This window comes from Mustela nivalis (assembly GCF_964662115.1).
Source record: "Mustela nivalis genome assembly, chromosome: 5".
In the NCBI taxonomy this organism is placed as follows: Eukaryota; Metazoa; Chordata; class Mammalia; order Carnivora; family Mustelidae; genus Mustela; species Mustela nivalis.
In genome coordinates, this window is record NC_139024.1 from 68,314,499 (window position 1) to 68,327,627 (window position 13,129).

At 37.7% G+C, this 13,129-nt stretch overlaps 1 protein-coding gene and 1 long non-coding RNA gene across 7 annotated transcripts in view; one reads left to right on the top strand and one right to left on the bottom strand.

Moving 5' to 3' along the window:
- Nucleotides 1-4,996, top strand: part of LOC309865225 (uncharacterized protein) — a 112,509-nt gene extending 107,513 nt beyond the window's left edge. For all 3 annotated transcript variants that reach the window (XR_014311983.1, XR_014311984.1, XM_082731448.1), the window contains 2 exons: nucleotides 4,382-4,552; nucleotides 4,844-4,996. The gene's annotated coding sequence lies outside the window, so the exon portion shown is untranslated. The remainder of the gene's footprint in view (nucleotides 1-4,381; nucleotides 4,553-4,843) is intronic.
- The window catches only part of LOC309865227, a 230,850-nt gene that overhangs the window by 112,528 nt on the left and 105,193 nt on the right, over nucleotides 1-13,129 (bottom strand). The gene's annotated exons all lie outside the window — the stretch shown is intronic.

The window sequence follows — 13,129 nt, forward strand, 5'->3', positions numbered from 1 at the left end:
GAAACATTTTAAATAGGAATATTAAAGTATTATTTCATTAATGTTTTCATTATTCTTTTCTAGTTTTCCCATGTCCCATATCAGTAATACAAATAAATAACACTAAAAAGAACTTCTAATTAGCATGGAGTTCAGTTTCTCTTAGAGGTTCAGGAAGAAATATTCAAAGATGACATCACCTGCCACCAATCCGTCGCCTTCATCTTCACAATTCTAACCACTCCACATCATTCCACTCATGTAACCTGAACATTACACCAGTGCCTTTGCTCATTCTGTTCTCCACACCAAGATTTCTCCTTCAAGGTCAGTCTCCCACTTGACATCTCGGTGAGCTTTTCCTTGATCTCTCTCCCCTACTTTCCAAACCCAACTCTGAATTAATTTTCCCAGCTCAAAACTTCCATGGTCCTTTGTTCTCTCATCTCATCTAGTTTGTTGTTCATCAGTTTGTAGTTTGTTTGTTCCTGGGTTTTTTTTTTTGTTTGGTTGGTTTTTTGCTTGTTTTCTTTTTCTTTTTCCTTTTTTAAAGTTTAGAGCAGTTTTAGATTCACAGCTAAATTGATCAGAAAGTACAGAGATTTCTCTGAAACCAATTTGAAATGAATGCCTATAAATGATAAATGTGGTGTTTTCTCCATTCACAATAACATGCCATACTGTTTCCCATGATATCACCCAGAGGTGTGGTTCATTGTATATGGGCTTCAAATTACAATCATCAGAATATCGAATTTTACGTTTGAATGACAGTTTTACATCTGCAATATTTTTATCTATATTTTGTATACTTGATTCCTTTCAAACAAAAAAGCCCAGAAGCCATTGCTGCTCCCTCTCCCTGCCCCCAAAGAGAAGGGGTGTGTTGTATAAAGGGGAGACCTGATTAGGTTCTACTTTCTCTGTATGTGGACTGACGACCAGACCCAGGGAGAAGGGCGGCATGTTTTCCTAATACTTGAGGAAATTCACAAAACGATTATATAAGGGCAAAAAAATGTTAAACTCCAAGTCAATAGGTCCAAAAGCTTTAAAATGAGTTTGCAAAACATATGACTCATGGAAGAATCTGCTTTGGAAGACTTCTAGAACAATTCAGGAGGACAGTCAGGAAAATGATTACCTATCGGAGAAACTTTTTAACAATAAATTTAGTCTGTTTTAGTGGAGGATGCCTTCAAGAATTACTATGAACTCTGCCTTTTATTTATTTGTAGATTTTACTTTTTTATTCATCCGAGACAGAGAGAAAAGCAGGGGGAGTGGCAGGCAGAGGGAGAAGCAGGCTCCCCACTGAGTAGGGAGCCAGATGCAGGGCTCAATCCCAGGACCCTGGGATCATGACCTGAGCTGAAGGCAGACACTGAACTGAGTGAACCACCTAGGGGTCCCTGAACGGTGACATTTAAACGAACACATACATACACTACTTTGATTGCTCTTTCCACAAACCACTATTTTCATTAAGTCCTCAATCTTGCCCTCCATAATTTTACAGGGCACAATCCTTTTCACTAGCACACACCATATAAAGTCTATGCAGGAATTCCCGCAGTTCCTTATCTCAGCCCCACCTAACTGCTCCACTAAGCAAACACTGGGTTGTCTACGTAAAGTTAAGCTCTGCTTCTAAGGGGAAGGTGAGGAGATGGCAAAGATTGCTTTCAGTTAGCATACTGTTAACTAAAACCACCATCTCCCTTTTTGACTTCTGAAAAAATAACCCTTTCCCACCTGTATACCACTCCCCACTCTTAAACTACTTTGGTTTTGGTTAGTAGGAGAAGAAATACAAACTTCTTAATAATTAATATGGGCATTTGTGCTTTTAACACTTTCAAAGGTAGATCTGTCAACATTATACCATTTGACTTTCTAAACAATGATATGAAGATAGATACTATTTCTGTAAGTGAGCATCAAGTCACACAGCTAGAGTTGAGATTAGGAATGAGGTCTATCTCAAATTCAATGCTTTTACCATCCTAGTCTTTTGTTCTTACCTTATTCAAGGTTATTCTTATTTGGTCATTCTCTACATGCTTCTCTGTATTAATATGGACTATAATACCTGGGTAGGAGGAGGACACTGTTTCTCTTTATACGGCACACAACATAGCTTTAACTATTTTTTAGGAAAGTTTGTATCTGACAAAATTAAGTGATTTTTCACTATTTTGTTATTATATTCGTTATTATATTTTATAGATGAGAAAATTGAGCCCCAAAGAAGTTAAGTATTTTACCTAATTCACACAGTACATGATGGAGACAGGATTTAAACTTTAGTCTTACCTGACTCCAAATCCCATGATCTCCAACTGAACCATTGAAACTTCCCCCAGGGTGGTCTCTGGCAAATCCTTCCAGACGCAAATTTATTTTGTACAAAAACTTCAATCTCAGCCTATCCTGATTAAAAGGTCACGATCTGTCCATGCCCAGCAGTAAATCTGAGGCAAAATACTTGTTCACTTAGCACTAAGGCTTCCTTCTGGAGATTCGCCATGATAACAAGCATTCCTTTGGGAAGAGTCCAGTTTTTTAGCCTCTTTGGCCCACTGTGGGATGACTCAGGTCAGAATACAGCAGGTCCAACCAACCCCTTCTAAACAAGACCGAAGAATGTTAATGACTCAGGTACTATCGTTCTCAGATGACCTCAGGTGGGGGCCATGACAATTCACCAGCATAAACAATTAAGCAATGGAAGATGGAGAAAGTTGATTTTCTGCTTTCAGTCTCAAAAAAAATTTTTTTAATACACCAACTGACTACAGCATAACCTGATAAATGGTAGACTTCTCTCAAATTAAATCTTATTTTTTCCTCTTTTGATTGAAGGAAAATGCAAGATAAGACCTAAGAGTAGTTACCCTCTGAAGCCCTCCAGGAAATGTTTATTTTGTCTTATGTATAAAATCATAACTAGTATCCAAAAGAACCTGATGTCCCTGTTAAGAATGAAAAGGACCATGGTAAACAGCTGGAGGGGGCTGATAGCATGTCCCACCGCATGCATTCTTTACTGGCCCCTTGAATTGCTCATTTCAAAAAGGAGGAAAACATTTCCTGCCTTAGTGCATAACACAGAAGGCAAATGGTCTGGCATGACCTCAGAAGATTTAGCAGTTTTCTAAAAAACTTAAAACCGAGTTTGCTCAAAACTTCAATTAACTGGACATCTGCCAAACCACTTGGAAAATTTCTGCACTCAGAAAGAAGGAGGATTCTCAACATGAGATTCTCCCTAAGAAATCATCACAACCACTGTAAATATTTCTATCACTGGTTGCGTAAGTGATTATACCAGAATATGTGCTTCTCTGATTCCCCTCATTCCCTTCCAAGTATAACTTTCCAAAAACAAAGCTGTGATTTACTATTTTGTATAATCCTTGTAGAATTTAAGGTACTCATTCATTCATTCATTTGTTCATTCATTCATTCATGCAACAACAATTATGTTTAACACTGTATCAAGCATTGGGGCTATAATGACATTTGATCCATAGATATTTCTGGAGCATTTAGTGTGTTTCCTGCACTGACCTAGAAAATGGGGTATGGCAGTGAACTAGACAGTCAATGTCCTGTCTTCATGGAGCATTCATTCTAGTTCAGTGGGTTTTAGTCCTGGCTGTGAACCAGAATCACCAGGGAGCTTTTAAAGCAGACCACTGATAAGGCTCCACCTCGTATTGAATGAATGAAGTCAAAGACATTGGTTTGGTGGTAGACGTAGGCAATAAAACAGGATTACAATGTGATAAATGAAATGACTGACAAAAGTAAAGGATATTTTGAAATAACATAGAAAGTACACACAATTCAGATTCAGGGCTGAGTAACATGTTTTAAATGATGACAGATCGGTTAGCCTAGGAAATGAAGTAGGAGCATTCTGGATAAAAGAAGGAGGACATTCAAAGCAGAGAAACAGACTTCTGATACAGGACAGTGATACTGCTCTTATTTATGAGCAGAGCATGGGAAGCCCAAGGTTTGAAGACAGAAAGACAACGACAGGAACTGGATAAGTAGGTAGGAGCCAGAGCAAGAAAACTCCTCCATTCTCATCTCTGAGGATTTAGAAGTTGTTTTTGAAACAATTAGAGCTTTGAAGAAAATTTGAACAGGAAGCTAATAATTCATTGCCCATCCTTTTCCTTTCTTTACTCCCAGGCCATAGATACTTAAATCTTGCAGGTCTTAAAGCAACAACACAGTAAATCCAAATTGTCTTATCTCGATCCCTGGGAGAAATCAACACTTGACCTGCTAAATAAGGAGAAACTTCTTGTCATTATTCCACTTTAGTATGTATCTGGCTTCCTCTATCTCCCTTCCAGCTAACCCAGTCATTTGTCTTTCTCTCCAGTTTCCCAAGCCTGAGCCCTGGGAGATGCTGAGGACACTTAATACCTTCATTCCCCAGGAAAAAGAGAAAGCACCAGAGTGTGGAAGAAAGGGTTTGGGCTTCATGCATAGGCCTCCAGTGAGAAGGGGACTTAAGTCTTGGAGCATTTTGCCAGCTTGCTTCTCTGATAAGGCAAGAATGAGAATCATTTTCATAGGAAACGATGGTAATTTAAACATTTTTTTTAAAAAAACTCTCCTATAATTATGTGCCTGTATGGGTTTCATGGAGCCCAAAACACGTTTTTGTTATTTATAACCTTTTATTTTTCCCCACTATTCATAAAACAGTGAAAAACAGTTCTTACAAATAAGGGAAAATTCAAGTACGGTACCTGCTTGTTTGACTCAGTATTTTGATTTGATTTAAAAATCAATAATTTATTTTAACTAAATGACAGACATTTTATTCCTATGTACAAAGAACTCAGAAATTCCACTCTGCCTCCCGCATCCCGTTCGGTCACAAGAGATAATGGCTGCATTGATTGACAAGAAGTATTTCCAGTTCCTGTCAAGGGTCATTTCTGAAAGAAAGCTGAAGCAAAAGCCTCACACTATTATTTTTACTTTAAAACATTTAAAAAATAAATGTCTAGTTATTGGCCTCCAGGGTCTTCTTGTTTCTGCAAATGAAAACCATGGGAGGAAGTAGTTTTATGCTGGTGAAGCATCGGGTTGGTCAGATTAATAGGGACCAAAGACAAGAGCCCAAACCTGAATATAAGCCTTCTGCAGCTACAAGTCAGACACAGGCTTTTCTCCCATTTGACCCTGCTTAATGGCCTTCTGGGACCAATAATGGGAGACTAACACTCACTTAAGACAAATCTGGTTACTGCTTTCCTTTTGAGAAGAGTCAGAGATCTACGTCTTACAACATACGCATTAATAGCAAGCACTGTTTGGTTTATTAACTCTGTTCTAGGCACAATGCCAACTGTTTTCTATACAGTTGACCTTTAAACAATGTGTGGGTTAGGAGTGCTGACCTCCCCCGGCAGCTGGAAATCCTCCTTAATTTATGACTCCTCCCAAAGTTAACGACTAATAGTCTACTACTGCCTGGAAACCTTACTGATAATATAAACAGTAGATTAACACATATTTTGTATGTTTTATGTATTAAACATGTATACTTACAGTAAAATAAGCTAGAGAAAAATGTTAAGAAGTCATAAGGAAGAGAACATATGTTTATAATATTGTACTATATATATCAAAAAATAAATCTGTGTATGTGCAGATCCATGCAGTTCAAACACATGTTGTCCCAAGGTCAACTGTACATGAACTGATTTAACTTATACAGTAACCCTGTCCCAAGAATTTTACATACATGACACTGACAGGAAATCATGAAACTAGTCAGTGGGGCAGAAGGAACAGAATCAAGGGCTCAAGAATCACTACACATGTCTGTTTCTCTGTCATTCAACAGATCTTCCCATGCAAACCCATGTTGTTCTGTATTCATATGGTGAATACGTAAAAAAGGTTCCAAGAAATGAACTCCCTAACTCACTCCATACATGTTTGTGTTCTTCAGGTATAAGTCATGAAACTACAAAGGCTAACAGGACTGACTTACATCTCCAACAAGGTTCCAGCAATTAACCATGAGCCAGCTGTGGCTCACCAGGCCTTGCAGAACAATTCAGCCTTATGCTCCTGTAGCTCTTTCCAGCATGATAGCCAGGAAAAGGAAAAGGAAGGATTATCAGTGACCCTTTTGTTTTAGATCTATTAGCCTTGAGGTAGATTGTCTGCTGAAATACTTACTCTTTTCTTCCCTGGTGATGTCATTCTCACAGCTACTCTTCAGAAGGCTAGCTAATTACCACTTAAAGCTACTTTTTGTCTTCTGAATTCTTTTCTGCTGCTATTCCAACACAGTAATTTAAAACAACAGCAACAAAAACTATTGTGTTTCTCATTCTGTTGTCCATTCTCTGAACTTTCTAGGTCAAATCAATGTAGCAATCATTCTTAGCCTCAATGATAAACTTTATTCAAGATATTCAAGTCTGGGGGCACCTGGGTTGCTCAGTTGCTTATACTTCTAAATCTTGATTCAGCTCAGGTCATGATCTCAGGGTTGTGAGATTGAGTCTTGAGATGTTTCTCTCCCTCTCCCTCTACCCCGGCTCCCGCACCCGCCCCCCCCACCCCCCACATGCACTCACTCTCCCTTTCTCTCTCAAGAAAAATAAAAAAAAAGATATCCAAGTCTGTGTATGAGAAGGCAGTGTGTGGTATCTGAGGAACAGTGTGGGTCTTCAGTAAGACCTTACACCTAGTGCTAATGTTTATAAATTACTTAATCCCTACAGCCTTGAGATTTTCATTGTAAAAACTGAATATTAATGTTTACCGTTCAGAGTAGTTAAAAGGATTAAATAGAAGATATATGTGAGCCAACTATTTTGCATTTTCAAAATAAGGGGTAGATACTTTATAAAGCACAATATTGTCTTATTCTTAAACGCTGTCTTAAAATTTTTTTTTCTTTTAAGAAATATATTTTAACAGTTAAACAGTATCAAATACATATGAAGGCTAGTACCTCTCTTTCAAGGACCTTAAGTGATATCTTTATCTCTGGTATATTCAGTCTAGTCCTGATTAAACATCACAAGAAAGATGCAGGTGTAGAGATTTTAAAACATAATTAGGGGCCTCTTTTTATGAAAATATGTTGGTGACTATGAATTCCATAAAGATATTTTTTATAACTTCATTATTTTTTCTCCCACCATTCCTGACAGTTGTGTGTAAAATCTTCCCACATAGAAATCAAGAAAGTGTCTATAAAAGTCTATGAACTTTATATTGGACAAAACTATTAACTCCTATTGGGTAAAGAGGCATCAAAGAATAGAGGTCATGACACATGATTTGGAATCACAGTAGAATGTGAATCCTAGCTCGGACATACACGTGGTTTAATCTCCCTGCATCGTTTCTTTACCCATATGCTACAAATATAATAGCTGTTGGTGTCAACATTAACTATAGTGAGGTGTGTATTTGGAGGTCCACACACTAGAGGTGCTCTGTAAGTGTACTTCCTCCTTTTGTCTCCCTGTCTAACTTTATGTACCTAGCATTTGGACTCATGAGATTAATTAAACTGAATTACTACTGTTTTAATATGTGAAGTAAAAACACTTCAAAGCCCCACTAAGCACATTGACCTTTTCTGTAAGTAGGAAAACACACCTCTTCTCACCTCAGTGTCCAATAGGCATGACATTTAGTGCACATTTGCATATGAGCACACACACCACACATATGTGCTGACCTGCAAGTCGGCCCATCCCATTCTAGTTAGTAAACGGCACACAGAGTCAGGAAGCATCACTATAATGCAGTTTTGTTTAGAGCTCCTCCGTGCCCCAAACTGCTGTTTAAGTGAAGTATTTTGTATCTTAATTGCTGGTGAGCAGCCAAGCCATTTTCGGGGTTACCGTGAAAATTATGCAATTTTCCAATAGGAATATGTTTTGTCATGTCAAGAGAAAAAAAGCCTTTATCTAATTTACAGTTCAGAAGACACGGTGATATCTTCTGAGGCCAAATTCTGGTCCCATGATTCCCATAAGAAACACAATAATAATGATATCAAAAAACAGAGCTCAGTATGTAGTCAATGTACACGACAGTCAGAATTTCTTAGGTCAGTCTAGATCCATTCAGTTTTCCATGGGGAAAAAGTAGAAAACAACGTAAATTCTTTCATATCCCTCTCAGATGACATCTTGCTGACAAAGTTCAAAACACTCTTAAGAAGAAAGGAAATGCAAAACAAACAAAAAGACCCAGGAAATTTCAATGAGGCAACTTATTTATTTATCCCTAAATATATTTCCTTATTTTACTTGTAATCCTGGGAATCATTAGCAGGTGCCTTAAACTTCCAAGAGTTTTGAATGTGTGGATTTTGGTAGGTTGCCAAATAATTACCTTGTTTATTCCTTTCCAGTTTCAGGAACTTTACTAATAAATTTTGCTGGTAACCAACAACCCCATAACACTGACACACACACACACATCTGGTGGAACTCTTACAGCATGAGGCTATAGTAGGCAGATGGGTACCATTTTATGAGGCTCTGCCACCAAAATGATGATGTCAACCCAGTGCTCCTTCGTGTTATGCTAGTAAATACTTGAAATGGAAATCTTGGAATCATAGATCAAACATTACAAGGTAAAAACATTACAAGGTGAAAACTTCATGTGCCTCAATTAGAAAATTATTCTGCTTGGTTCATATTTTCCATTTGAAACTTCTTTATTAGTCCCAGTTTCTCTGAGATTTTACTCAGGAGGCTAAAATGTTATGCCTCCCAGGAAAATATTTTGACTTTTTTTCCCTTTCTGTTTCACAGCTGAAACAGATAATTTACACTGTGAGGCATATCAAGGTTTTCTGCTAATGGTAAATAAAACTTTGATTCCTCCAGAAGTTGATTGTGTAATCTATACTACAGAGTGCAAACCAAAAGTAGGTTACTGCATGTTGAATCCACTTAAAAAAGAACTAAAATATTATTAAACAGCTTGAGAGGTTGTTAAAGAAATGCTATTTATTCACTAACGGAAATTTGGCCCATGCCCCAAGTCATTATTATTTCAAACAGCAGGGACCTGAAGATTAAGCCTTCCTTTTGTTGGCAGGAGTCATCTTCTGAGAGCAGATTTGAGAATGTTGGGAAGGGAAGGCCAGGCAACTATGATTTCTTCTACTGCAAATAATTCAGTAGGAAGACATAGCTTGTCCCAATAATATCACAACTACCTTAAAATATAGCAGAAATTATTAATAAAATAACTGAATAAAAATGGAGTACTTCAGTAGAATAAATATGTTGTACATCTCAAATTAATATAACATTGCATGTCAACTGTACTTCGATGAAAAAAAATTGAGAGCCTCAATGATCAGGATTGCTTTAAAAATTAGATCTAAGAATATTTCACATAATCTTAAGTCAATTAGTATTTGTTGGGCCTTTTCAAAAACTGTATCAGTTTTCTTTTGTCACATGACAAATCACCCAACCACGTTTGGGTTGATGCTCAACCAACCTTTATTTAATTATCCATTTTGTAGGTCAGCAATTTGGGCAGGGCTCAACAGGGCAGTTCTGGTCACAGCCAGACTCACTGAGGCATCTTCAATCAGCTCTGGGGGCTAGTTAGATGCCAGGTGCTCCAGGATGATGTGGTGGGCAGAATAATAACCCACCTACCCCAAGATGTCCTTATCCTAATCCATGTAACCTGTTGAATATGTTACTTTATACTGCAAAGAGGGGTTTAAGATTATAGATGGAATCAAGGTTAATTAGCTCATTTTAAAATAAGATCACCCAGATTATACCAGTATAAAAACAAGGGTCCTTAAAAGTGTAAGAGGGAGTCAAAAGAGGAGGTCAGAGTGAAGTGAATTGAGAAAGACTCCAACAGCAGTTGCTGGCTTTGGAGATAAAAGCAGAGGCTGTAAACCAAGAAATTTGGGCAGCCTCTAGACGCTAGAAAGGAAAGGAAAAGGATTCTTCTCTAGAGCTTCCAGAAAACAACACAGCCCTGGTTACACCCTGATTTTAGTCCAGTGAGACCTGCCTTGTTCTTGACGTACAGAACTGAGAAATGACAAATTGGTGTTATTTAAGCCACTATATGTTTGGTAATTTGTTAGAGGAGCCATGGAAAACCAATACAGATTGTCTCAGATGGGAGAATCTGTCTCTGCTCAACATGGCTTCTCATCCTCCATCAGGCTATCTTCGGGTTTTGCTCAGATTGAAAGTGGGGAGGATCCCAAGATAGCAAGTGGGTAGAGTGTGAGGCCTATAGATACATCTAAGCCCCAAACTGGCCCATCATCATTCTGCCATATTCTGTTGGCCAAACCAACTCACAAGACCAACACTATGGTTGGAGATTTAAGGAGTAGGAAAATAGATCCCACCTCCTACTCAGAGGAGATACCAAGGAGTGCAAATCAAAAGAGGGAGTCTAGTTTTGCAAATAGCCTACCACAAAGACAAAAATCTTCATATCCCACTATTACATTTCCTTTTTAAGGAACTGGGCTTAAAATTTGAACAAAGGTATTGCCTTAAAGATGAAAACAGTATGTTGTGTGCTTTAAAATTTGTATTAGTTTTGAATAATGGTATTATTTACCTTTCTTAAAAAGTCAAGATCTATTTTTTTCATTTAAATTAGATTAACATTATTTAGGGTATCCAGATGATCTGGACATCTAAATGGTATTGTTTGAAAACAATAGAATGGGACTCACATGAATAATTTCACATTTTTAACAGAAGCCACATTTTTAAAAAAGTAAAAAGAAAATAGTAAAATGAATTTTGATATTTTCTTAAAGCCAATGTAGGTAAATATTATCATCCACCGTGTAACCAAAATAAAAATATTGAGATACTTTGCATTCTTTTCTTCATCTTAAGTCTTCAAAATCCAGTATGCATTTTTTACTTCTAGCATATCTCAATCTGCATTAGCCTCATTGCAAGTGCTCAGTAGTCCCATGCATCTAATTGCTACCCTACTAGACAGAGCATATCTAAAAAATTCAAGGAAAGCCCCAGGTAAAATGAAAAGGAGCCAGAAATTTGTCCTTAATGCTCCTCTTTTCTCCATTGGGACATCTTCCTGCTTCTTCTTTCACAGTCCCAGTGTTTTGCTGTCCACCCCCTTACTCTAGGAAAACAAGCAAGCATAGGGCATGGAAATACACTGGAAATCCCAGGATTCCCTGGAAATACATGGAAATCCCAGGATTCGAACATTCTGGGATTTGAAATCTGAAGTGCCATATACCAGACCTTGTAACATAACTTCGTTTGAGCTTTGGATTCCTCATCAACACCTAGCTCAGTACCCTGCAGAGAATTTTTATGAAATTCAAGTGCAATGTCTATGTAAAAGTATTTAGCACAGTGCTTGGCATAGCAAAGGCATAGCAAAGAAGCTTTGCTAACTTTTCTTTTAAACCATGTCTGCTAGGAGAAGGTAATGTTTAATTTAACAAAAAAAGAAAAAGGACTGCTTTCAGAATTTCAGGCACCCCTCACAGGCTGGGGAGGATATCCCTTCAGAGGAGGCAAATGAATCAAGGATTAGAACTACTGGTGGAGGGGCAAGCATGTTTGAGAGCAAAGTATCTTTTGAAATTCCTGATACTTCTAGACTTTTCTCTCTTTCTGATACTATAAAAGGGAAATTAGAAAATCATATTTTCAACATCCAAAAATCATATTTCAGATGTTCATTCAATATAAGATAATTTCCAGTTATTTTCACTGTAAAGATTTCTATCAGAGTACAAAATAAACCATTGGTTTATTTTTTAAGCCAAGAAGCATACTGCATTTCCCAAAGTGGACAAACTACAATACGACTGAATACAGCAGTGCAAATCGGGACAAAAGGACAAATTCATGCATTATCTATAGCTGTTTAAACCTCGGTTTTTCCTACAAGGTAGATACATCTAAATGCTGCAACATGATAGCAGCATGGTTCATACTGTCTTAGTGAATCACCGCCCTTCCAAACAAACAAAAATATACAATTATTAGCTTCCCAGAAAGTGAATAAAATGTTGGCAAGTTCAATAAAATATTCTTTGTGAGTCAGAACATTCTTTGATATTTCCAAGACAGGCAGTCTCAATTGCAAACATATTGTCTTTGGCCTTCAGCCCATGTGATTGGACACCAAGTAGTTATCCACCAGCTATGATCCTGAGGCAAAAAGTAGGTGAGGTGTGCCCATGGACTAACAGTTATCTGGTCAAACACTGAAACGTCTAAGTTACTTGGTGTCTTCGTCTTCTATGATTACTGCAACAAAGTACCACAAAGTTAGTGGCTTAAAACAACAGAAATTTATCACCTCAGACTTCTGGAGGCTAGAGGTCTGAAATTATGGTTTTGGCAATACTCGGCTGCCTTTCAAACCTGTAGGGGACTCTTTCCTTGCTATTCCCAGCTTCTGATGATTTGCTGGCAATCTTTGGCATTCCTTGATTACATGTGCATACCCTCAATCTGTCTTCATCATCACAAGCTTCCCCTTGTGTGTCTCTGTCTTCACAGAGCTATCTTCTTGTAAGGACAAGAGTCATATTGAATTAGGAGTCCACAGTACTGGATCATGACCTCCTCTTAACTAATTACACCTATAGTGACCTTCTTCCCAAAACAAGTCACATTTTGAAGTACCGAGGTCTATGACTTCCACATATCTTCTTGAGAGACACAATCCAATCCGTAATACTTGGTTTTGTTGGGGTTTAAATAAAATGGTTGAGAGGCCATGGAGCCTAGTGGTTGAAGGCAGGGCTACTCTTGAAATCTTACCAGTCTGAATCAACTCAGGTAATTCAAATCCTGGCTTTCTGATCTACTGTGTGATCTCAAACAAGTAACTTAACTCCAGTACCTCAGTTTGCTGTTGCTCTTGTCCTTGTTTTTTTGTTGTTTTGGGGTTTATTTATTTGCCTCTATGTATAGGAAGGCAATAATAGTAGTACCTAACTCACAAGGTTGTCTGAGGTTTGAGCTAACATATAAAATGTATAAATAGTGCCCATCAAGTAGGAATACTATAAAAGGGGTTACTTATTACTTTGTTGTTATTGCGTTTTACTGCTTAAGTCCTCATAGTT